The sequence below is a fragment of the Rhipicephalus microplus genome, chromosome 2 (assembly GCF_043290135.1).
Source record: "Rhipicephalus microplus isolate Deutch F79 chromosome 2, USDA_Rmic, whole genome shotgun sequence".
Lineage (NCBI taxonomy): Eukaryota > Metazoa > Arthropoda > Arachnida > Ixodida > Ixodidae > Rhipicephalus > Rhipicephalus microplus.
In genome coordinates, this window is record NC_134701.1 from 196,787,732 (window position 1) to 196,812,861 (window position 25,130).

At 48.1% G+C, this 25,130-nt stretch overlaps 1 protein-coding gene across 4 annotated transcripts in view; it reads right to left on the bottom strand.

Annotated features, from left to right (window-relative positions):
* The window catches only part of Octalpha2R (alpha2-adrenergic-like octopamine receptor), a 707,334-nt gene that overhangs the window by 150,173 nt on the left and 532,031 nt on the right, over nt 1-25,130 (bottom strand). For 3 of the 4 annotated variants that reach the window (XM_075887215.1, XM_075887216.1, XM_075887217.1), the window contains one exon: nt 6,565-6,669. The gene's annotated coding sequence lies outside the window, so the exon portion shown is untranslated. Of the gene's footprint in view, nt 1-1,234; nt 1,331-6,564; nt 6,670-25,130 lie in introns of those variants that run through there. The other variant, XM_075887219.1, reaches the window with a different exon arrangement.

The window sequence follows — 25,130 nt, forward strand, 5'->3', positions numbered from 1 at the left end:
AATGTCAGTTGGGTCCCTAACCTTACCTCAACATGAACCAACTAGCCTTACACAATCTAGTATGATTTAGCCCCGTATAGTATGCGATGCGAGTGCACGTTAAAAAACACCAGATAGTCAAAAGTTCCGGAGCCGTTTAGTACAACGTTCTTTGTAATCATATCTTGGGTTTTGGGTCGTCAAACCCCAGATATTATTGTCGTAATTAAAATGATACAGGATAAGAACATAGATTGACTAAATAGAGCGGAATCGAGGCTCTTCCACTCGGCTGTGCGAAATACCGGTTCTGGTGGACCTTGGAACGCCATTCCCAAATATCCTACTGAAAGTGCCAAAAGAATGCCCATATGTGTAATTATAAGACGACCTTTTCATTCCTGCTTGGTTATAATCACATGTTGTGACAACTTGTCAGTCGCTTTGAGATAAGCCGTCTTGCACCATTACATAGGTAGTGAACAAACCAGCTTTGGCCTCGTGTATATCCATTTCACGAGGGAACCAAAGAATTTTTTTTATATCGAACTGCCAGTGTCTGATAAAAAATGTAAGCACTCATTACGCGATGGTCAAACAATAATTTTTTAGTTTACCTGTACACAAAAATGATTACTAGTAAAACGACGAATTTCGCACTATATCACTACTTGTTTAACAAAATCCAAGAATTACAGTAATGTAATTGACTCCTTCTGATACTGACAGTTTGGCAATTTCTTTTTGTGTTGTATTTCTTCCTGATCTCTTTTTCAACTCTTGACTCGTAGTGTTTCATACCAATATTTACACGTCACTATGATGAAAAATAGCACTTCATGAACTTGTTCCTTCTCAAGGTGAAGTAACCTTGCTTGAACGTTTATTTAGCTGAATTGTGCTTTGAATCGGTGCGAGAACACCCATCTTCACCCACACACTCACTCACCCAAACACACAGACCCATTTTCCCCCAACTCCCGCAAAAGAAGTCACCTCGTCCAGCCGTTTGTCATAAATCTTTCAGGCAGTTGTTCCACAATATTTTGTCAAAGAAAGCTTACTGATAGATCGGCTGATTACCGCGTTGGCTGAATCGTGCCGCTTGCGTAACTCTAGCAACCAGCGTTGTTTTACGTTTTCTTTTAGCAGACTTTACGACCATACGCGCACAAGAAACGCAAGAACCTCGTTACAGCAGCGGCGGCGCTGCACACAACTTCGTTCCAACAGCCCCGTTAGCCACGGTACTTACATATATTCGCGGGTCAGTGTTGGGCGGCCTGTCATGCCCGCAGAAGCGAGTGGCTGTCTTCGTAAGATACCGGACACCCACTGTGCGGGACCGAAAAGAAAAATCAGGGCGTCAGCCACGTGCCGTGGCCGTCCCGCAGTTGCTCTCAGTGGCTGCGCTGATGTCGTGAAAATTTCAAGGAGGCAGAGGCGCTGACATCGCTCTGCACTTGTTATAGTTTTTTTTTTGCCAGCCACACGCTCGAGTGGGCGTCGTTGTTTTAAGCGGCCATTGCTTCACGGGAAGAGGCTCGCTTGTCGTCTGCAGGCATGCGCGCCAGTTTCCAACCTATTGTCCGCGTTCAGGGTCGTACGAAGGCGGCGGACGTTTCGCAAGCGACCCCGACTCGGTGGTTTTTTATTGAGCTATATGATCCCGGGGGAACTCGTTTCTTCAAGTGTTCTCGGAGAAGTGGAAAGTGCTGGCAGTTAGGCCATTGCGCGCGCCGCCGCTGTGTAGATTGAGATGGCCCGCGTCCCATTCCCGCCTCCTCAGAGGCCGGTTTTACAACCCGCCGCTGCTATAGGGTCCGCACGCGAACTGAGGAAAGGGTCGGCCGTAGAAAGCGAAGCTGCTTTCGCGGCGAGTTATATTTGGAATGTGTTTAGTACGGACCCGTTAGGGAAAGTCCGTTCACTGAATTCAACTATTTTGACACTCTGACGAACAATTACCAACGACGAACGTGGGAAGTGTACTCGGTTATTTTTTTTACTTTATAACTGAAACCAAAATCACTTCGAAAGCTGCATCGCGCTTCATTATTGAAGAGGAATTTAACTGCTTAACTGCAAAGACTCCGAACGATTGATTGATTGATTGATATGTGGGGTTTAACGTCCCAAAACCACTATATGATTATGAGAGACGCCGTAGTGGAGGACTCCGGAAATTTAGACCACCTGGGGTTCTTTAACGTGCACCCATATCTGAGCACACGGGCCTACAACATTTCCGCCTCCATCGGAAATGCAGCCGCCGCAGCCGGGATTCGAACCCGCGCCCTGCGGGTCAGCAGCCGAGTACGTTAGCCACTAGACCACCGCGGCGGGGCAAAAAGACTACGAACGAAAAGTGCGATAATACCTTATAATAATCGTTCGAGTGTGATGCCCTTAGGTGACGATACGATTATTAGGGTCGCCGTAGAGAAGGGCTCCGGAAATTTTGACCACCTGGTGGTGGACTGACATAACGCAGTAATCGGGCCTCTGTCATTTCACCCCCGTGGACATGTGACCGCCAGGACCGGGTTGAAACCCACGCCCCTTCGGGTCAGCAGCCGAGGATTACACGTTGAGGATGACGAATAACTCAACGGGGAAGTTGGCTGTAACAACAAGCCCAACGGAAGCAAATATGATATTTATTGAACAGAGAAAATTTATAAATTAAAAAGAGAGCGTGTTGTTTAGAAAAAAAATTTACTGCTTACTTGGAAAGCTACGGTTAATCGCCGTGACCTGATTGAGACGCTACTCGTCGAACGGTGCACTGATTCTGCGATTATACGCGGTCGCAATAAGGTAACGCTAACGATGTGAAATGTATTTTATAGTGACTAACGTCTGTTGGCCACTAACTAGTCTGTCTGTTGTTTTTATCATTCGAAATTTTTGGGCCGAAGCTCCCTACAGCGGCACCCGTTCGTCCCTCGTAGCCGTTGTAGTAGTGTGTAACAAGTATAACATTTTGACCTCTAAGGCGGTGCCGGTGAGATATTTCTTCTGTGCGTTGTTAAACAATAAAAAATAGTGCTCAATGTACATGTTAATGGCTGCTAATGGGGAATGAGAGACAGGAATATTCGGCTTTTAGTTAACGCGCACGCTGCGATCCTCATTAGCAGCCATTGGCATGTACATTGAGCACTATCTGACAAGAAAAAGTTGCTACGTTATACTGGCTGGATGTAACCTACTTAGTTTTAGAAAGGTTTAGCGAGCGTTGAGCCGCAGTGCCATGAATACAATGAACTAGTATATACCATGAATGAACTCGAGGTGGTTAAAGGTGGGAAGTAGATATGAAGCGCAAGCCGTAAGAAATTAAAAGCCGAATTCTCCTGTCTCTCATTTCCCATTAGCAGCCATTGGCATGTATATTGAGCACTATCTGACAGGAAAAGGTTGCTACGTTATACTCGCTGGGCGTAACCTCGTTGGCTTTAGAAAGGTTTAGCGAGCGTTAGCCGCAGAGCCATGAATACAGTGAACTAGTATATACCATGAACTCGAGGTGGTTAAAAGTGGGAAGTGGACCCGAAGCGCAAGCCGTAAGAAAGTGTGCGTGTGCCACCTCTCGTTTAGTCCTTGGAATGTCCGCTAGATGGCGGTGCTTCTATATGGAAAATATGTGATGAAAAGATGCGAGATGGTGGTACCTGGAGTGTTGAATAGATGGACGAACGGACACACAGACAGATGCATGGATGGACGCATGAACGGAAGCAGGGGTGGATGCATGGACGAACGCAGGGACGGACGCACGAACAGACGCACGCACGGACGGGTGAATGGACGCATGGACGGTCACGCAACGGACGCATGGACGGACGGAAGCAAGAACGAATGGACGGACGAATACTTCGCCCCACTCTCCATCATTCACTCCGTGGATATGCTGCCAATTTTTTTGGTCGGGATAAATGAGAGCGAAGATGTTGTAACTGCCACCAATAAAGTGATAAGTATTCGTCACCTCCTAGAAATTCGTAATTTTCATCCTCGTGTTTTGCGTAGGTTTTTGTTATTTTTTTACTGTTTAGCTGATTCCCATCTTACATTTAACATGCTGCTGGTGTAAACGTTGGTGCAAGCACGCAGATACGAGTCGAATTTTCTCGTATAGCGCACCCTTACTGAATTTTTTGCCTGGAACTTACCTATTCGATAGGCTATGGTATTTCCACTCGACACCCTCCTTTCCTGTTTGCTTGTTTTCACGTGCTTACTCGTCCATCCGCTCTTCTTTCAATCTCTTTAACTTTTCCTTCCCGCTGTTGTAGGATAGCAAACTGAATGCTAGAGTTCGCGTTAACCACATTGCCTTTTCTTGATTTTTTATTTTTCTATATGCATAACCGCCAGCCCACCGGCTGGTATATTCCAATTCACATCCCTGCCTTTCCTATCTCTCTCGCTTTCCTTCAGTCCGCGACGGCCAGCCAGCAAAACAACGTAACCATTCCGGAGGTAAACAAAAGCGCCAGACGAGTTCGGCGCCAAAGAATATGCTTTCCGTTTACATCCATGCGCCCCGTAACGCAGATGCAAAGCCAAACTGCGCATGCGCAGGTCGCTCCCAGTTCATGCAGCCTCTGTTGGTTTCGCTGTCGTTCTGCCTGCCAGAAAGATTTCGCGTGCCGTCATCGACGTAGCGTGGCAGGCATCCCCGCGAAAAAAAAAAAAAAAACAGCGTCGCCACTATCGCCGCAGGGGTCAAACCGCCGCTTGAATACTGATGCTATCCGGGGGCACACTTCCGGGCCTGCGCACACAACCGCCGATTACGCGTTTCAGCTACACGATGGGACTGGCTAGGGAAAAGAGCGGGAAAGGAGGGAGAAAACGGGGCGGCGAGTCCCACGTCCTCATTGGTTGGAGTTGCGAGGCGAGTGGTGTTGCGACATGCTGTCAGTTGGACTGTCACCTCTCCGCAGCCATGTCACTTCCGCTCACCCGCTCTTAGCGTGTACAAACAACGCTGACGCATAACGTTGGCAACCCAAGCGCAACGCGGCGTTCATTACGGTCGCCGTGACGTGAAATGTAAACAGAGGCGAAGGAACTGAAATTACGAAAAAAAAAAGGAAACCTCATTCACTGCTGACATAAGAGGGGAGCTTCGTCAGCGTCCCAAAAATAATATCACCGAGAACGTAGACCCCCGGCTACGAGTCAAGCTATGCATGTCATATCAATGTTATGCTCTTTGTTTCTCTCGCGTTTCACCATTGCAACTTCTTGCGTATTTTTCTATTGTGATTGTTTTTCGTGTGCTAAGCTCGTGTCACGCGTTTCGGAAGGCGTAGAACGTTTCCAGTTCATTTCTCGTTTTTTTATATATTCATTTAATGATAGGCGCTCTTTTCTTAATACGCTACGTAATGTACAATCTTTAGTGCAGCTTGTCGTCACATGTGACACATCTAGCGATTATGGCTTAGACAGAGCGAAAGAAAAAAAAAACACATAAATAATACGAGTGCACAACGCAGTATTAATCGCATATGACGATGTAATTATAATGAAAATAAAGCGGTGTGGCAAATGTTGCATAAGAATGCAGAGTCGTTCTTAGCAGTGGGAGAACGAGCGCATCAGCCGCATCTTGAAGCCAGCAGGAAACCGAAGAACCCGCGACTAAGCACACCCTTGCATTTCATTGTTTCCATTTGCGTTCGTACAGTAAATCAAAAGAAACAAATTCACCGATGATTATATGATGCTTCCTAATGCGAGTTCTGAGCGCAGCTTCGTGTTGGGGCAACTCCAAGTGTGCTTGAAGTTTCGGCTGTTCGCATTTGTAACCATGTAAGCATTCGTTGCGTATTGCCACAGAAACTGTCAGCGCTCGATTTATGCGCACACCACTCTGCGCGTCGCAGGCGTCGCGAATCGAGCGAAACGCTGACAGCCCCGTTATACGACAAGCGAGCCACAGTGCACGTGACAGCCCTGCATTCGCACGAGCTCCGACCGAGGTATAGTGCCTAGACCAGCGCACTTGGCGGAGGAAAAGGTTGATGATAGCGGGATCACCATATCGACAGACTCCGCGTTCACACTCTTTCGTCCTCGTTCACTGCGACGCCGCTAACGGTGACGGCGCTCAACGTGAGGTACGGGTGCTAAAGCTGCGCTCAAAGAAAGCCAGGGTGAGAGACAGCCTTTCTTTTTTTTTTTTCGCTCCACTACCACAAGCACGTCGTTTGTGACTGCCCAAATGGTGTCTGTATTGTAGCAGGTGGGCGTGCGCTCCACTTGGGGAGCCAGCTGTTTGTTTAGGCAGCGAAAGCGAAGCGCAAGCGGCTTTGGGAGCGGTGCGCCGCACAGATGTCGAAGGCAGGAAGGATTCACGCGCTGAGGGGAGTTGCAGGGGGTCTTTTTGTAGGGTGTAGTATAGAGTTTCCGCGTAGTATACGACGCCACACTTTTGTTTGTTTGAGTGCGCAAGAAGAGCACCGGCGCGCAGATGAGACGAGAGAATGCTCTGAAGGTTGGAAGAAAGAGAAAAAAGGCTCGCCCGGCGACAGTGCGTTTGGTGAACGGCCGGTGCCTCATGAATACCTGATTTGTTCCGGGCGTGCGAGGCGAGAGAGCCGTGGGTGGAAACTGGAGCGTCGTCCGCTGTCACGCCACAACAGTGTCGGTGGCCAGGACGGGAACAGGATCCTGTGTTGCGTAAACAGAGACATCACTATATGAGCGTCGCATGTCGACTCGCTCAAAGGGAAAGGAAGCAAAACAATAAAGGAGTGTGCGAAATTGAGGGTGAATGCAATTCGAGAACTGCTGTTTAGGGAAGGGTAAGCTTCCGGACGCGATGGCGCGTTGAGATGGCGCTCGTGCGTGCGGTACGCATGCGTAGAAGCACACTATGGACTGCTTACGATACACCTTACTCGCCCGTTCAGCAATGCTCCTCATTTTGCGCCCAGATAATTTCATCCTCTCCAGTGGAGTAACGCTGCTGACTGACTGTAAAGTGTCACGTTTTACGGCTCTGTTGTTTTGGAAAATGCTATATTTATCAAAGCAGTGAAAACTCGACAAAAAAAAAAAAAAGAAAACGTCTTCGGCGTTCAACTTGATCGCCAAAATTTTCCCCCACCACTTTCTTTCTACAACAGCTAGAATGAGGACCACAATGTGCGCACTAACACCGGCGATAATTTGTAGCCTAGTTCATCACATGTTTCTGCTAAAGATCTGCCTTAGGTAGCTGGCATACTTACAATTATAATGCGGACATTGACAAGCTGGCTAAAATAAATAAGTGATGGTTAAATCATGGATAACACTAGTTTGCCATGGCTAGCTCCCATAGCTTATAGTGGCTATCTGCTGCTATAAAACAGCCAAATTCTCTTCATCCAATGTAAATACAATGATTGAGCTCTCTACCTGCGTTTACTTTTAGGAGCTTGCTCCTCTTTTTGGGGGGTTGTCTCTCGTCGCCGCGCCGGTGTGTGCGCTAGGGCTCGTTGCTCCCGCTAGAGGCGCAGCTGTGCTCTTCGTTTCAAGAGCGCTCACTAGATGGCGCACCACCGCTTAGGCAATGCTCGCTCGACTCTCAGCTCGTGCACTAATTTGATGGCACCACGTCATTATATAACGCTCGATCGTGCGCTTCCTCCCCCTTCGCCGGACGGAGATCACTCAGTGCTTTTCGATACTGCTACCCAGCATGAACACCAAAGTAGCTAAGGTGGTGGAGCGGAGGGTTCACAAGGCGGCTGCTGCGTGGGCCTTTGTAAGTTTTTGTATGATGGTCTAGTGGTTGTATGGAGAATTCGCGGTTAACCAGATTTATCCTCCAGAGCAAGCTCCATGATCATCATTAACTTCGTGGATATGGCGTCATTTGTTTTCGTGCAGCGTGTCTCAAACCTAAAATGCCCGCAATAGTGGCAAAATAGTTGCATTGTAGCCCTCTCAAACCACGCTCACTAATTTTGTGCTCATTCCGTTTACATTGCTTCGTAATTCTGTGGTCCACTGCCTAACACACAAATAGTACTGTCTTTCTTTGATCTCCTAAATTAACGAAGGGAGTATGACTTGAATAACGCAGAAATAGCGAGAGAGAAGAAGAAAGAAATGAAGAAAAAAAATAGAGTTCGCGATGAACTGGCGTTCGCCAGAAACGCCATTCGTGTGGACCTCATGTAGTATAAGAGCGGTGGTCCGCTAAATGAAGCAAAATCCCATTACTCTCTACTGAAGCGTGAGGTGGCGGCTGTGTCCAGGAGCGACGCGTATTGGAGAGTCGGAGGGGAGAAGTAGAGAAAAAAAAAATGGTTGCCCATATGAGCGGCCACCTCCTTCACACAGCCGCGGTCAGCGACTTACCTGTACCGACCTCCGAGATTGCTCGAGCGTGCTGTTTGCCTTTGACCGAACTTAAACAGGCGGGTTAAAACAAAACAAAAAGAAACATTAAATGGGGAGGCGCGACAACAAACGGGTGCGTCTGGCTAATGGAACGGCAAGTTGGCCCACTTACCGGTAGACTGCACTCGCACTCTGTCCGCATAGCAAGCCAATGAAAAGTTTGGCCCGCGCCGAAACGGATAAACGAAAACAAAGCAACGCTCGTCGGCCTGGCTTGTCTACCGAATTGATTGCAAACTTCCACGCTGACGCGCGCGACCGTGCGAAGTGTGAGGCTCCCATTTGCATATTAACGCGAAACGCTCGTATATAAACAGTAATCAGTTGAGTTGTCGGACAATATAATTGCCTGGTGATGCTCAGTTCTGGTGGGCACACAAAAAATGCAGTGTAAACATCACAAGGCAATGAAGCGGGAATTCAATGAGGGTAACTTAATCATAAATTATGCATGCGGCGGATGAAACGCCGATGTTGCCGACGATGGTGGGCTGCTCTGCTTGCGCAAACCAGAACAGTGGGAAGAAAGAAGAGCGATGAATGGCGAGCCATAGCGCTCACCGCTTATAAAGTGCGCGGAAACTATTGAACCACACACGTCGATGAGATCGCACAGTCTGGAATAAGCCATTAATCCACGCACCGTTGAAGAAACAGCACACCTTACTTAAAGTGAACAAGGGAGACAGTTAGTGGGAGAAAAAGATAACTAAAGGCAAGGAAAGTAAATATATGCACGTCTAATTTGTTATCCTACGTTGGGGGAAGGAACAAAGGAGCGAAAATAGACCTAAAACAAAATAACGTGATGCTTGCCCCAAGCCATGCAAACCTTGAAACAGCAATACTGAAGGATTCTGAAGATGAAATATGCACTAAAGTCAAATAACAATTTACGTGAGAGTGAAAACTCAATGTATGACAACGTCTAAAACGACAATATTATAACGGCAGTGCCCAACTTACCGATTAACTAAGGTAAATGCATGAGAACACAAGCGCCGCACTAGGACAATCTCAAAATGATCTAGATGACTTCAGACGAACAGCCTACAATTAATCACTAGTAATCGATCTGGATAGATAGATAGATAGATAGATAGATAGATAGATAGATAGATAGATAGATAGATAGATAGATAGATAGATAGATGATAACGTGCGTACAGTAGGCAAAGAAATGCTTCACATTTAAAGAGCATACCCGTACAAAAAAAAAAAAAAACATGAGCCCGCTTTGTTGGCATGCGCATACTCTTGCGCTGTTTTTTTGCAATTTGGCTCCGTCATGCGGCGCTAACGCACAGGATAGTCGCCACTCGCGCACGCCAGTTGAAGCTTGTTGGTTGGCTGTACGTTTAGCCAAAATGAGCACCGATCAAGAGAACAAATGTCTTCATACCTTGGTTCGAAATTCTGCATAAGTTCTGTCTCATGTAGTGAACAGCTTTACCGGTCATCGACCATCATAGAGTTGAATGGCTGATAATTGTCTTATATTGTCTTTCAGTTAATTTATTAAAATGTTTGCAGGGAATCACGGCTTAAGTGTTTGGATATCAGCTCAGATCTAGTCGCTGGGTACTAATCTAGTTTTGTTGTGTTTTTTTTACTCTCTCTGTTCATGCTGCCCTTTTTGCTGCCTAGCTGGCTACGTTATCGACTGGAAATAGCGCCGCTTTGTTGTACTTCGTCTCACGAGTTCGTTGTGCTAGGTGTTGTAAACAACGCTGTCAAAAGCAGCGCACGCACGCAGGCCGGGTCGGCGATGCCTGCCAAGCACACGGCTTTATCTGCGGGTCAGCGACACTGTGTTTGTAGCGTCCCAGGGCACTGTTACAGTGATATGCTAAAATCAAAGGCCAAGATGGGGGGGGGGGGGGGGTCGACTGGAGAATCTCGTTTGTTTGCAGTTAGGCATTACTCTATTGAATGTACAGCGTTTGTTGGCGTGCGTCGACATTTCTAACACGCTTTGTTTCCATTTAGAGACAACCACAGCTAGCTCCACCTCTCTGAAAACTATCGCTATTGTTATTAGACCTATCGTAAGAGCAGTCACGGCGGTGCGCATACAAACAAAGGTGTCAACCTTAGGGCTGCTCAATACGCCTTTTTAAAACAATTATCAGATGCGGAGCATCTAGTGGTTGAGCTCCATCTAGTGTACGTGATCACCCTTACTGTGCATGTGAGATAGTTCGTGGAAGCAATGACAGAACGCGCTCACGTGGTAGCGTGTTACAGACTGTGTAAGAGACTGGGTAAGACGTTGTGACCTCTCTCTCTTACACTCTCTCAGCACTCACGTGATGGCCTCGGGGAGGGAACGATATTCTGCAGACGGGCGATGAAACTACAGTGAATTCGTGGTGTGTTCCACTTCCAAGGACGACGCAATAACATCGGGAAAGGTGCCCATGATGAATGGAACTTTCAGTCGACCCATGCGCTTGTTCGCATGCTACTCGTGGTTCGCTTTAGTGGGAGATTTGGTATTTTTTTTTTTGCTACGTTGACCCTCCAGCCGTATTTCCGCTGTTTATGTGTTTGTTGCACAGCTGTTAACTTAAGTGGCGCATTAGGAAATCACTCTGCATAGCTGTCCTGACGAAGCGACATGAGAGGATTGTGCAGATAGCCATAGATGCATAAGATGCCGTTCTTAAAGGGGCCCTGCAGCACTTTTTGAGCGTGGTCAGAAAATGCTGTCAATCGGTAGTAGAGGCTCCCGACAACACGCGAACCAAATATTATAGCGCAGCAGGCGGCCTGGAATTCACAATAAACTATCAAAGTCAGCTAAAAATAGCTTTCTCTTCTCTCGACAAATCACGCAATATGCCCCAAAAATCACACGTAGGAAACCCATCTATCAGCCATTGGCTGATTTGAACATGGCGGGCTCGCTCGTTACAGAGATCGCCGCGGGAAGCCGCTACTTGTCCACGCGTGCGAGCGCGATCAGACTGAAAAGGCCGCGCATTCAGAGAAAAAAAAAAAGTACTCAAAGTCACGTGGCACGCGTGACGTTTCTCTGTAACCCTGTCATTCCTCCCTGCTTAGCTGCCAGCCCTTTTTTCGGGACGGGAGAAGAGAGAAGGCGATTGCAGCGTGTGACAAATCTTTGTATCTCCGCTAGTACTGGATGGATTCTTAAAATGTTTGCAGCGTTGAATTCGTGAGGCAATAAGCTCTTCGGTTACATAAAAAAATGGTTCAGGGCCCTTTTAAATGCACAGTTTCTCACGTCAGGCCTTTCGCGCGACTGTTACCTGATTCACCGCCGTTTTTCACAACTTGGGGATCCAATACAGTGTAACGAGGTCGCGTCTGCAGCAAGCGCAGGACCAGGTTGATTGCCAAAAGGAGAGGCTCTTGCTCTGCAGCGGGCACAGCCAGGCTGATGATGACAATGAGATGACCGCGTCATCCACAAAAAAAAATACGAGCTAGCAGTGCTTCTTTAACTCATTTATGTTGCCCGTATGCTCAATTTTCAATAGAAAATCACAAGTATGTGCTCGTAGCTCATTGATTTACAGGCAAGAGTTCAATATGGGAGAAATAATTTCCTACCTAACAATAAAATTTACTCTTTCTAACGGTATCAAGGGCGAGGTCCTAAGTACAATATTTCAAGGTGAAAACTGAAAATCCGATGCTATTTATTGATAAAAAGGCCTGATGCGGCAAATGTTTATCAATGTTCAGGTAACGATGACAAATGGAATACAAATAAGCGTGCATATGTTTGTGTAGAGAGGACTGAAGAAATCGCTGCAAAGTGAAAACTGACACACACACCCATGGCCAGATGGCAATGAAATTGCGCACTAAGCGCAGGTACAAAGAAGTCACACCTTTGCTGCAAAGGCGAAAAAATGAACACGATAGCAACAAATTGAAAAGTCACGCGCAGAACGGCAAGCAGATCGAAACGTGCGCCGCGTCTCTCACGCACAAGTGACGCACGAAACATACCGAGAAGTACAGGTGAACGCGAATAGGCGTCTCAGTTGTCACTTCGCTGTGTCTAAAAAGCGCGCCCTTTTCCGAACGGAGGCTGTGCAACGATTGCAGTGACCTTTGTGCATCCCGTAAATACAACAGAATAGTTCCAGTGCAAGCCCAACGCCAGCCAAGACGTATGATCCTCCCCACCGGCAGATAAAGGGGCGCGGGAGATCGTCCACTCCCCTCCTCTCCGCGGGCCAATGTACGCGTGACAGATGAGAGCTGCCCCACGCTCATTGCGCCATCTTGCTGATAATGCTCAAAACACGATAGTCCCCCCCCCCCCCGAGATGCCCACCAACAGCGGTAAGTGGTAGATATAAATAGCTTGCTGTTTGAACGTTGAAGGAGGTACCCCTTGGTGTCTCAGTGGCTAACCAATCGCATTCACTATGCGGAGGTCGGACGCTCGATTCCACGCGCCGGAGTCTTTTTTTTCTGGATTTCTTTTTTTCTTGCGTTCATATATATACGTATATATATATATATATATATATATATATATATATATATATATATATATATATATATATATATATATATATATATATATTGTAACAGCGAGCTGTGATAAGATGGTTTTATTTACAGGAGGTGAACGGTGGTCGTTTGCGGCAGCACACTGCGATCGTGCCAAGACTCTTCGTCTTCCTCTGCTTCTCTTCTCTACCTTTTTCTAGTCTGTTACATTCCCCCGCAAGCAGACGAAGCCCGTAGGGCGAGTTATGATGCACAAGGAGGGTAGAAACGTTTCAGGCGAGCAATGTGAGTGAGCTGCGTTCTGCTCGATCGTCGACCATTGGACAAAAGACGAGCTATTACGTAAGTGAGCTGGCTTAGACGCTGCAAAACTACAAATGGGCCTGAATATCGTGACAGAAGCTTTTGACACAATCCACGCTTGCGTTGCGGTGTCCAAAGTAACACCAAGTCACCTTTTTCGAATAAAACCGGTTCGTGACGGTCGTCGTATCGTTCCTTCGAACGACATTGAGAGGCCAAAGTACGAAGACGAGCGATTCGACGGGCTTCTTCCGCGAGGCACAGGGTGTTCGACACAGAGTCGTCATTGTGAAGAATGAAGGGTAAGGAAGTGTCTAGAGGGCTTAGTGGCAACCTGGCGTACAACAGATAAAATGGGCTGAAGTTCGTTGTTTCATGTTTTGCCGTGTTGTACGCGTACGTGATAAAAGGCAGCACTTCATCCCAGTTCTTGTGATTGTAAGAAACGTACATGGCAAGCATGTTGGTCAGCGTCCTGTTTGTCCGTTCAACGAGGCCATTCATCTGTGGGTGATACGGTGTGGAATGACGGAACTGTGTCGTGCACACGCGTAGTAATTCTTCAACGGCATCGGCAGTGAACTGGCGGCTACGGTCGCTGATAATAACACGCGGTGGGCCATGGCGAAGGACCACGGAGTGAAGCAAGAAGTCCGCCACGGATGCAGCGGTAGAAGAGGGAATAGCTGCGGTTTCGGCATACCACGTAAGATGATCTATGCAGACGATTATCCAACGCTTCTTATTGTTAGATAACGGAAATGGACCCATAATGTCAATTCCCACTTGTTCAAAAGGTGTGCTGGGTGGTGTTAACGGCTGAAGGGGACCTGGTGTAGCGGTGGCCGGGCGCTTGTGACGTTGGCACGTCTCGCAGCTAGCGACGTAACGCTTCGTCGTTTCGTACATCTTGGGCCAGTAAAAGCGTTCCTGCGTGCAGTTCAGCGTTCTAACGAAGCCGAAGTGACCGGACGTCACATCGTCATGCATGGCACGTAGAACATCGGAGCGAAGGCTCTCGGGGACAACTAGAAGAAAACGTGCTCCAGGTCTGGTGTAGTTGGTTTTATAGAGCAACTTGTCTCGAACAGTAAAGCGACCGCTGTGTTGGGAGGCACGTGCGGCTGCAAAAAGAGGATCCAAGTTGAGATCGTTGCGTTGTTCTCTCTGGAAAGCAGCCGCGTTGGGGAACGTGCTTGTAACAGCAGCAAGGCAGTCGTCAAAATTCTCAGCATCGCAGTCAGTAGTCGCAAGAGAAATCCGGGAGAGGCAGTCTGCGTCAGCGTGACGACGGCCACTCTTGTACGACACCGTAAAGTCGTATTCCTGAAGTCGCAGCGCCCAACGTGTGAGGCGGCCAGATGGGTCAAGCAAACCGACCAGCCAGCATAACGAATGGTGATCGGTAATTATCTTAAATGGCCTCCCGTAAAGATAACAACGAAACTTCTGTACAGCGAAAACAGCTGCCAGACATTCCTGTTCCGTAACTGTGTAGTTGCGTTCTGATTTGCTCAGGCAACGGCTGGCATATGCCACGACATGCTCTGCGCCATTGTGACGTTGTACAAGCACCGCGCCTACACCGATACCACTAGCGTCCGTGTGGACCTCAGTCGGGCAAGATGGATCGAAGTGACGCAACAGTGGTGCTGACGTTCGTACAAACTTAAGTTGTGAGAATGCGGCGTCACACTCTGGCGTCCAGTTGAAGGTTGCATCCTGTCGCAAGACGTTTGTCAGCGGATACACGATCTCCGCGAATCGTGGAACAAAACGACGAAAATATGAGCATAGGCCGACAAATGAGCGAAGGCCTCGTGCGGACTGCGGTGATCTAAAAGAGCTCACTGCTTCTATCTTGCGAGGATCGGGTCTGACGCCATCCTTGTCGACCAAGTGCCCCAGCACGAGAGTTTGACGTTCGCCAAAACGACATTTTTTAGAATTCAGAACTAGCCCGGCTTTTTCGATGCAGTCGAGAACAAGACTGCGACGGTTGTTATGTTCCTCAAACGTACGGTCAAAGATCACAACATCGTCAAGGTAGCACATGCATATCTCCCATTTTAGACCACGTAATACTGTGTCCATAAATCTTTCAAAGGTGGCTGGAGCATTACAAAGGCCAAAAGGCATGACATTAAATTCAAATAAGCCATCCGGAGTTATGAAAGCAGTCTTTTCTTTGTCGCCGGGTTCCATAGGTATTTGCCAATAACCTGACCGCAAATCAAGCGTTGAAAAATAGGAAGCGGCATGTAAGCAATCTATGACGTCATCAATCCGTGGTAAGGGATATACATCTTTCTTCGTCACAGTGTTTAAACGCCTGTAATCTACGCAGAATCTCCAAAAACCATCCTTCTTCCTCACAAGAATTACCGGGGCTGCCCACGGGCTGGACGACTCTTGCACGACCCCTTTGTTGAGCATGTCCTTTACTTGTTCGGTGATAACTTTGCGCTCAGAGGATGACACTCAGTAAGGCTTTTGGCGGATGGGGTGTGCAGAGCCAGTGTCTTGTCTGTGACGAGCGCTGGACGAGGGTAACTGAATGAGTGCATCTCTATGTTTGAAGTCGAAAGCAGCAACACGCCGGGAAAGGACCTGCACCAGCGCTTGCCATTCCGTCGTACTGAGAGTCTTGCTGATCATAGTGAGCATTAGATCTTCATTATGGCGAATATCACAAGTAGAGGAAGGAGTGGGGAGGTCCGTAGCTATTGCTGCTATCGAGTTGCATGAGGCTTCATCAAAGAGAGCTATCTTCATCCCGCGAGGAAGCACAACCGGCGTGGCAGAACAGTTCAGCGCCCACAATGTTGCTACTCCTTTTGTCATGCACACCACAGAACGAGGCACAAGTATGTCCTTCTTAAAACAGTTCTTGCGTAGAGGTCCCACTACGAGGTCAACACAAGCATCATCAACCGCTGTGGAAGAGACTCGAACGGGTGTCAAGCACCAAGATGGTGCTATCATTTCATCAATCACACTAAGTGTGTTCCTGTCTTCGCCACGGTAGTCTTCTTCGGAAAGCGACGGTATAAACAAATTGTTTAGTGATATTTCCCCACTACCACATTCAACGGAAGCACCGCATTGCTCCAGGAAATCGATACCAAGAAAGACATCGTGCGAACAACGAGATAGAACCAGAAATTCCGATACAAATACTTTTCCAGCCAATGAAACACTGACAGCACATACACCAAGATTATTAAGCCACCCGCCGCCTACACCACGAAAGGTGATTGTATCGTGCCATGAAAACATAACTTTGCGACCTAAGCGGTTCCTGAAGGCGAGGCTCATCACAGACACAGTCGCCCCAGTGTCAACTAACGCCATCGTCGGTATTCCATCAATCAACACATTCACTTTGTTTTTGATCATAACAATAGGCAGAGGTATATATTGAAAAGACCGTCCGACGACCTCACCTCCGTTGGCCACGGATGCTAGTTTCCCGGCGGTGGAGAAGAACGACGCAGAGGAGACGGCGAGCGACGAGAACGGTTGGATGGTGGTGTCAAACTCCGCTGATGCTGGCGAATCACTGCGTCTGGTCTCGCGCGAAAAACGGTCCCTTGGAAACAAGTCGGTTGTCCGCAGGTCACATGAAGCACCGGGTCTTGGTGGCGAAGACATGGCTGGTGTCCTTCGTGGTTGGCGGCGTTGTTGGCGGCAATACCGAGCAATATGCCCACTGAAACCACAGTTGTAGCACACGGGAGGGTCACGGTTTATACTATATTCAATGGTACGAATCCTGGGCCGCTGCTGTCGGCGAGGAAGTTCGTTATCACGCGAAGAACGGGTTTCTGCCACTCTCTGGAATTCATTGTATTCGTAGTAGGGTTGGTCGTAGGGTTGGTACTGTCCTTGCCGCAGCGGAGCGTAGTCCGGCTGAGAGCCCTGAGTATAAGAATGTGACTGTGCTCATCATGATCGTGCGTCATAGGCAGGGCCTCTATCGTATAGACGTGGCTAATACTGAGGTGTGGCATCAGAATCCTCAAAGCCCTCCGCCACTTGGTGCGAGGAGAATGAAGCAACGTTTCGCTCGAACTCTGGCGGCTGATAGGGGGGATGAGTGCTTGGGCGGTTTGCCACTTGCGCGTACAGGCCGAGTTCTTCACGTACTATCTGCCGGATTGTTGTTGCAAGATCAAGCGCCTGGTTGCTGTCTATGCTCGCGATGGTCGTCACATTAGGTAGCCTGCCGAACGTTGGCGTGATGCGCCTCGTCCTTAGTTGCTCAAAATTGCGGCAATGACGAATGACATCGGTGACAGATGTTAAGGTGTCTTTCGCGATGAGGAAACTGTAAACATCCTCGGCGATTCCTTTTAGAATGTGCCCGACTTTGTCTTCCTCAGACATTCCGGAGTCAATGGTGCTACATAGCTTTATGACTTCCTCAATGTAGGTCGTGCAAGTTTCACCTGGCACTTGAGCGCGTTGCATTAGTGTCTGTTCTGCTCTTTTCTTTATCGTTGTTGGGTCACCGAAACGCTCTTTGATTTCAGAAACAAATCTTTCCCACGTCGTTAGTGTTTCCTCCCGATTCTCGTACCACATTAATGCAGTATCCGTCAGAAAGAACGCGACGTACAAAAGCTGAGAAGCGGCATCCCATCTGTTAGCGGCGCTCACCCGTTTGTAATGGATGAGCCAAGCCTCGACGTCTTCATTTGGTCTGCCGGCAAAGGGACGAGCATCTCTCAGTTGTGGAGCCGAACTGGTCGGCGCAGAAGTCGAGAGGGGTCGATGTTCACTTGCGTTGTGGGACATGTCCAGACCAGATGGATTCGGTGGAAGTCCAGCAATGCGACGGCTTCGTCGAAGAACTTGCGATTCACCTTCCGTCTTCGGGTGTCGATTACCCAGCACGTCCACCACAACTGTAACAGCGAGCTGTGATAAGATGGTTTTATTTACAGGAGGTGAACGATGGTCGTTTGCGGCAGCACACTGCGATTGTGCCAAGACTCTTCGTCTTCCTCTGCTTCTCTTCTCTACCTTTTTCTAGTCTGTTACAATATATATATATATATATATATATATATATATATATATATATATATATATATATATATATTCACGGTGCATGACGCCGACGCCGAAATCCAGCCGGGTGTCCGTATAATTGCTCTCGCAATAATAAAGAGCTTTTCAGTTAGAGAAGATGGAACAACAGAATATACCTCTCGCGTTTGACAACGTTTCTCGCGAAAAGTGGTCCGTCTAAGAAAAATGCGCCAAACGACTACTGGCTCGGAAACATAACTCCGCGCCTACTCAATTCGCACGTTCATTCGTCCGCTTGACAACTCGTTTAAGCGTCACGGATGGCTCGAGCGCGAAATGGGCGCGCTGATCAGTTAACCGTCAGTTCTATCAACGAGATCCCGAAGGGGGTCTCTCGGCCGCAGAACGTTGAGGCCAGATAAGCTCCAATAAGCGTTGCCCGGGCACTTACTCTTAGACGCATTAGCGAAATTACACGCTCATACCTTGACGGTGCCGTTCCACAATGGCAATGGCGCCTTACATAAAACGTTTATAGGGACGCAGGCCCGCGCATCGGATGCTAGCGGGGCAGCGATGCGAACGGCGCTGCACATTGCGAGGTATGCGAGCTGTCACGCATACGAAGGGGGGGGGGGGGAGCGTTGACGTGGGGAGTAGCGTACTATTCGGCTGACTAAACGTTCCTGCCTAGAATTCTCTTTCTTCCCTTCGTTCCCCTTCTATCCTAGCAATCTTCTTGACGTGCTCTCTCGCCTTTGGCAGTGGTAATAAGGACGCCCCGGCACCCGTGGCGGTGGTGGCGCGGAGAGACCTCGTCGCCGCTTCGTGCGATCACGATTTGGATCGATATCGAGACCTTTAGGCGGTAGTTCGGGAAGGGAGCAAGCAGGCACGCGCGGAGGTGAGAAGAGTGCCGCTGGAATCCGGAGGGAGCCACCGTGGAAGAAGGGTGGAAAGGGTCGGGAGATCAGACTCATTTAGAATCGAGCCCCGAACGGCACGCAGCCTCCACGCCCGACCGCAGGGTTCCTGCCTTCCCCCACCTCCACGCGCTTTCCCTTCTCAGCCCCTCCGGTTTACTGTGTGAGAATGCAGATGGTCTCGCGCTGTGCCCTCCGCTCGCGTCTCTCTACGCATATGCTTCCTTTATAGTTTTCCAGACTTTCTTCGTACCTTGAATACACAGTTTATTTGTTCGCTTTTCCATTGAACGGCGGGGCTTTTTTTGTGCCTAGGCTATCGGATGAAATCTGCCTGCTCGGTGTGAATTTGGTGCGTGGTGTGATTGTTGCTGGTTGCATCCGGAGAAAAAAAAACGCGAGTGGGCCCGGAAGGCACGTTTAGTTACTCTTTACGTCATGTTGTGTGTGTTCCTTAACGGGAACTGAAAAAAAAAGTTATTGTAACTTCTTGGTGTCCTCGCTTGAAAAGGCGTTCCGAGCTTGCGTTGAGTGATGGCCTTCTTTGACTTTTATCTTCTTTGACTTTTACCTTCTTTGACCCCAGTGGAAAACATCTATGTATACTACAAACGTTCATTTCATTAGTGACTTCTCGAAACTTTTTAGCGTGGATTTATCAAGGTCGCTAATTAGTGACACACGGATGATGTCACTGCACTTTCTTTCGCCACACCCGGAAATAGATGTTCTTCGAGAGATATTAAATGAGTAAAATGTACTAATTGTAATATAAAGACGAAAGGTACATATTTTTTTCTGATATCATTAAACGAATCCTTATCTACATCTTCCCACAACTTGCCAGTTATACAAGACCTTTACTCAAAGGGTAATTCGAAGAGCGTTTCTCATCTTGATGGTGCAGAGTGCTGCCGGGTTAGCCTTTAGCTTGCTAGATTGAGACAGGGTCTCAGATAAAGGAAATACGAGCCAGTTTTTCGCACAGGAACTAGAAAATTTAAGAATTCTAAATAAGCAAAAGAAAAACAGACACAGTTTAAACTGATCTACTGCGACAGGAAAATCAAGTTAACTCAACGATGTTGAGTTCGACGTATGAACAAAGGAAAGTCACCGGTAGTACTGATGCTTGCGTCGATCAAGGCAGCGGATTCGACGGAGGCGGATGGAATTAGTGGAACGGACGTGTACAAAAGTCTGCCGTGAAGTCGTAGTCAGACACGCCTTCAATTACAGCAGGCAAGTGACCTCCGGATGCGAACAGAGAGATGTGCTCACGTGCGCCCCATGTTGACTGGTCGTAGGCTTCCATGCTGGTCCCGCAGCGTAAAACCAGCTGCGGAAACCCGATCGTCCACCTCGAGTGTGATGCCTGACACCACGGAGAAGTCTAGGAGCAGGACAGGTGACCGGATCCACAGGAATGCCTCCGATCCACATACGTACTATTGGCGTCAAATGAAACGCGACTAGCGGCTAGCATTGTCAATGGCACGCCGTTCAGTCATCACTATGGACAGGCGCGCGTATGTGCTGTGCTATCAAACTGAATGCGCGCGCACATACGCCAGTGGTGATGAGTGGAGATGCTAAGGCTTGCCGCTGTTCGCGTTTCATTTGACACCGATAGTATGCTGTAGACAACCTCCTGGAACCTCTAACGCTTTTGGGACCATTTCGCTTGAGTCTGTAACTCGATAGTATGACCCTTGACACCAGCTTGCTTTCACTTAGGGTTTTCCCGACACAGCCTCCTTCTTGTTCCAGCCAGTCGTGCTCCAATTCCACCCTTCAACTCTACCACCTTTCCCGAGCACCTTCCAATTGGTCATGGGTCTTTGGTTGGGTTCTTTGGTTCAATGGTGGGTCTATGGTGGGTCTTTGGTTTGGTAGTGGGTCTTTGGTTGGGAGCTCAACCCGCCAAGACAGATCGGCTCTTTTTCTCCCTCGTATGCTCACCATCCCCCAACAACGCCATCCTCGTATGGTGCTGCCATGTCCGCACAACGCGTCTTGAGCCACTAGCTACACCGCAACACTCGAATAGGCACATCGCGCTGTCGAACTGACGTCACGTACGCTCACTCATCGTAGGCACTGTAAATGACGGCTGCGAATAAGGCAGATAGGGAAAGAAAAGCGCTGACTAGTAATTTAGTTTGTTAGAAACCCACGCAAATGCTTAAGTTTTCACTTACACTAAAATTTTCTCTTATGGATTTGGTTCACTCAGTGTATTCGTTATAAAGCGCGAAAGCTGGTCAAATATGCACGTTTACACTGTATTGTGAAGCGGTAGAAAATTAAATATTCACTGTCATGTGCATCTACTCAAGACAAGCTTGAATTACACGTTCAGACCTTTTTCTTTTTTTTTCTTCGATTGCATGGTGTGCCCTAATTGATCACCATACACGAAAACAATTTTATCTACAAAGGTGAGTATGCCGTACTTTCTACATGTACTTTCTACATGCAGTACTTTCAGTACTACATGTAGAAAGTACTCACATGTAGCAGGCACTCTGCAGTACTTTCCACGTGTGAGTATGCAGCGCTTTCTAGCGAGCTTTTCAGCTCATACAATCTCACATGCCAACATCCACCCGTAGATGTTTTGGTGATATTTTTAGTTGGTTGGTTGGTTGCGAAAGTTTATTGTGGTCTTGCAAGGCACGCGTTGGCGCGCAGCGGGCGACTCCCACGTCGGGACCGTTAGGCCAAGCCATATCGGCCGCTCCGCGGGCCTGCCCGACGGCCCAAAGTTGGTCGGCCAGGAGGAAGCTGTGTAGGGCCACCTCCCACCTGACCGAAGTAGTGTCGGGGTTAGCGTACATTGCTTTGCACTTCCAGAACATGTGAGCCAGCATGGCTACGTCCCCACATGCGGGGAAAGCGTCATTGGGGAACCCGTCAGGATAGAAAGCGTGAAAGAATCTCAGGTTAGGGTACGTGTCGGTCTGCAGTAGTCTGAGCGTGAGGGCCTGTGTCCTATTAGGTTTTGGATGAGGGAGTGGATATAGTCCTAGCGCGAAGTAAAAATGTTTTGTTATTTCGTTGTACGTGGCAGGCGCGTCCCTGTTTTCGGCCACCCCGTTAATCCCGAATCGTTGCCCGGAACCGGCGCGGTCGGTTGGCGCACGCGTGGTCTCATGGGCATACTCGTTGATCTGGCGGGGAGCGCTTTAGACCTGTTCAACATGTGCGGGAAACCAGATAAGTACGCGATGTTTGATACCATCGCGGCCAACACTCAAAAACATGCACAGGACTTTCTTGGGACTTTTTTTTCCCGCTATCCAGGCTCGAAAGCGCGGATAGCGGACCTAGAGTCACTATAGATGACCTCCCTTTCACCGTCCAGGAAGGGAAGGGCGATAGCCGGTGATATTTTCAGTGCTTTGTAATAAAGTTAGTTACCCGTCTGGTCAGATTTTTTTGTGATTTCTGTTTCTGTCGCTCGCGCTTCCTTACCGAGTGTCCCACCACTAACGACCCACCCCAATGTTAATTATTTTGCATTCAACACTATGTACCAAACACGAAACGCCAGAATTTCTATACAGGCTTGACTGGGCATGATGTCAGTTGCTACGTCAATATTTCTGATCATTGTTTCGGAGACGCTTTGGGGGTTTCTGAGTGGGCAAGCCGAGGAAGATGCAGTATTCGAAGAAGGAGCTACGAAAGGACCCGATACATGGAGAGAAGTGAAATAATCTTCGCATACCTTATCACACCATGCAAAGAATTCATTCTGATTGTCTTCTGGCTTTTAGCATTACGTTACAAAGAAGCTATGATTGTACCAAACTTACGAAATACACAAACACCGCCAAGGTACAGAAAAATTAGCTTCACCTTTAAGAGTTGAACGCGATAACGTAATCCGGCCCCTAGTGCACCCTTTAACCGCTAAATGCATACTTATTCATATGTTTTGTTACATACACACGCACGCACACAAACACGCATACAGTAGATTCGACCGGCGCGTGCTATTATTGCCGAATGGGCTCGTTTTTGTAGTGACACCTGTCGAACAAAATGCGTTAAAGGGGCCCTGAAACAATTCTTCAAGTAACCATGAAATGAATTCACTAGAAGTGCCTATTGCCTCACGAATTCAATGCCACAAAAAATTTTAAGAATCCCTCCAGTGCGAGTGGAGTTACAAAGGTTTGTCGCATGCTGCAATTGCATTATCTCTTCCCTCGTCCCGAAGAAAGCGCTGGAAGCTAAGGAGGGAGGGGTGGCAGGGCAAAGAAACTACCACGCCTCGTGACCTTGAGCACTTTTTTTTTCTTCGAATGCGCGGCTTTTTTAGTGTGATCGCGTGCACGCGTGGACAAGTAGTGGCCTCCTGCGGCTCTCTCAGTCACTTGATTTTTCGGTCACACGCGACAGACAATTTTTTGCTCACAACCAGCGGGGCCGACGCCGGTGGTGGGTTTTCTGTGACGCGAGCTCTTTAAAGCTATCTCGTTAAAACGCACTTCAAACTACCTTTGCGTATTTGATTGATTGATTGATTAATACTTTACTTTGGTCCTGAGAAGACGCAGGGGAGACACCGCGCCACCCGGATGATCCCACGTAGGGACCGTCAAGCCGAGCTTGGCGGCCCATTCACGGGCCCTCTGGACGGCCAAGGTTTGATCGTTACGTTCGGGGCTGCGTAAGAGTGCACCTCACCTGTCCTCGCCTCGCTGAGGGAGGAGCCGATGACTTCACATTCCCACAACACAGGCTTGAATATTGCTAACAGTCCACAGGCGGGGAAATACGCACTTGGATACCGTTCAAGGTACATGGCATGAAGAACCGCAGGGTTAGGATACGCATTGGCTTGCAATAGTCCAAGGGTAACTGCCTGCGCCCTGCGAAAGGCATGGTGTGGGAGGAGGAATACCCTTCTTGACAGATAGAAGTGCTTTGTTATTTCGTTGAACGTAAGTAAGGGTTCGCAGCGAGGCAGAGGGACTGCGCAGGTGGCGCGGTCAGTGAGTCCTTGCGCGACCTCTTGTGCGCTCTCGTTAGGGTTAGGCGTAGAGCCCCCGCTTCCACGCATGCGTGTTTACCCGTTTCTTTTACCCCGCTTGCGCAGACGATGTAACCGAAACGTATAAAAAATGGTCGTTTTTAACTATCATTATGTTTTCTGTAGAATCACTCGTTTTCCAGCTATTTGGATGGCCTTATAAGTGGATGCTACAGAAGCATCATGATAGCCTATAGAGACTGTAGTATTGCGCAGTTATGCTCGACGCGAAGGGTTCGATTCTATAGGTCAGGGCGTCCGCATTCCGTCGGGGGCGAAATGCAGAAGCACCCGTACACATTTATCTCAATGCAGTGGCGCGCAAAAAAAAAAAAAGATAACCCAAAGTGAGTGATACAAAACATGGTGCAAACTAACAGCTGATAATTTATCGCAACAACAAACATCTATAAAAATCATTAGGTGAGTTACAATTTGCAAGGTGTGTTAAGATGTGTTACTATATGTACCAGATGTTTTAGATGTTACCGGAAGTGTTAAGATGAGTTACCAAGTTGCCCAGCAGTCCGTGCTTCTAAAATACATTTATCTTGGCCCTCTTTGAAGAGACCCAGCTGGCGAAAACTGATAAGCAATCCTTCATCACAGCGCACCTTCATCATAGCTGGCCTCCCACGTGGCTCCGATACGACCGTAACTTCCACCAAGTGCCATGAACAGTCTTCGTATTATGATACCTTTTTATTTTTTTTAGAAGAAGGTTTTATCGCCATGCTATAAAACATGTGCCGAAGTGTCATGTATTTTATTTACTCGGCGGAAGATATGCCCTTTCTCTTTTCGGCCACACGTGTTGGCCTGCCTATATAATCGAGCCTCAAATACAGGTTATGGCTCTTTCTCCCTTCTGATGTCGGCCTGTTATTAAGTCGACATGCCGCTCAACGATACAGTGTCGCGATCTTGATTGTGTA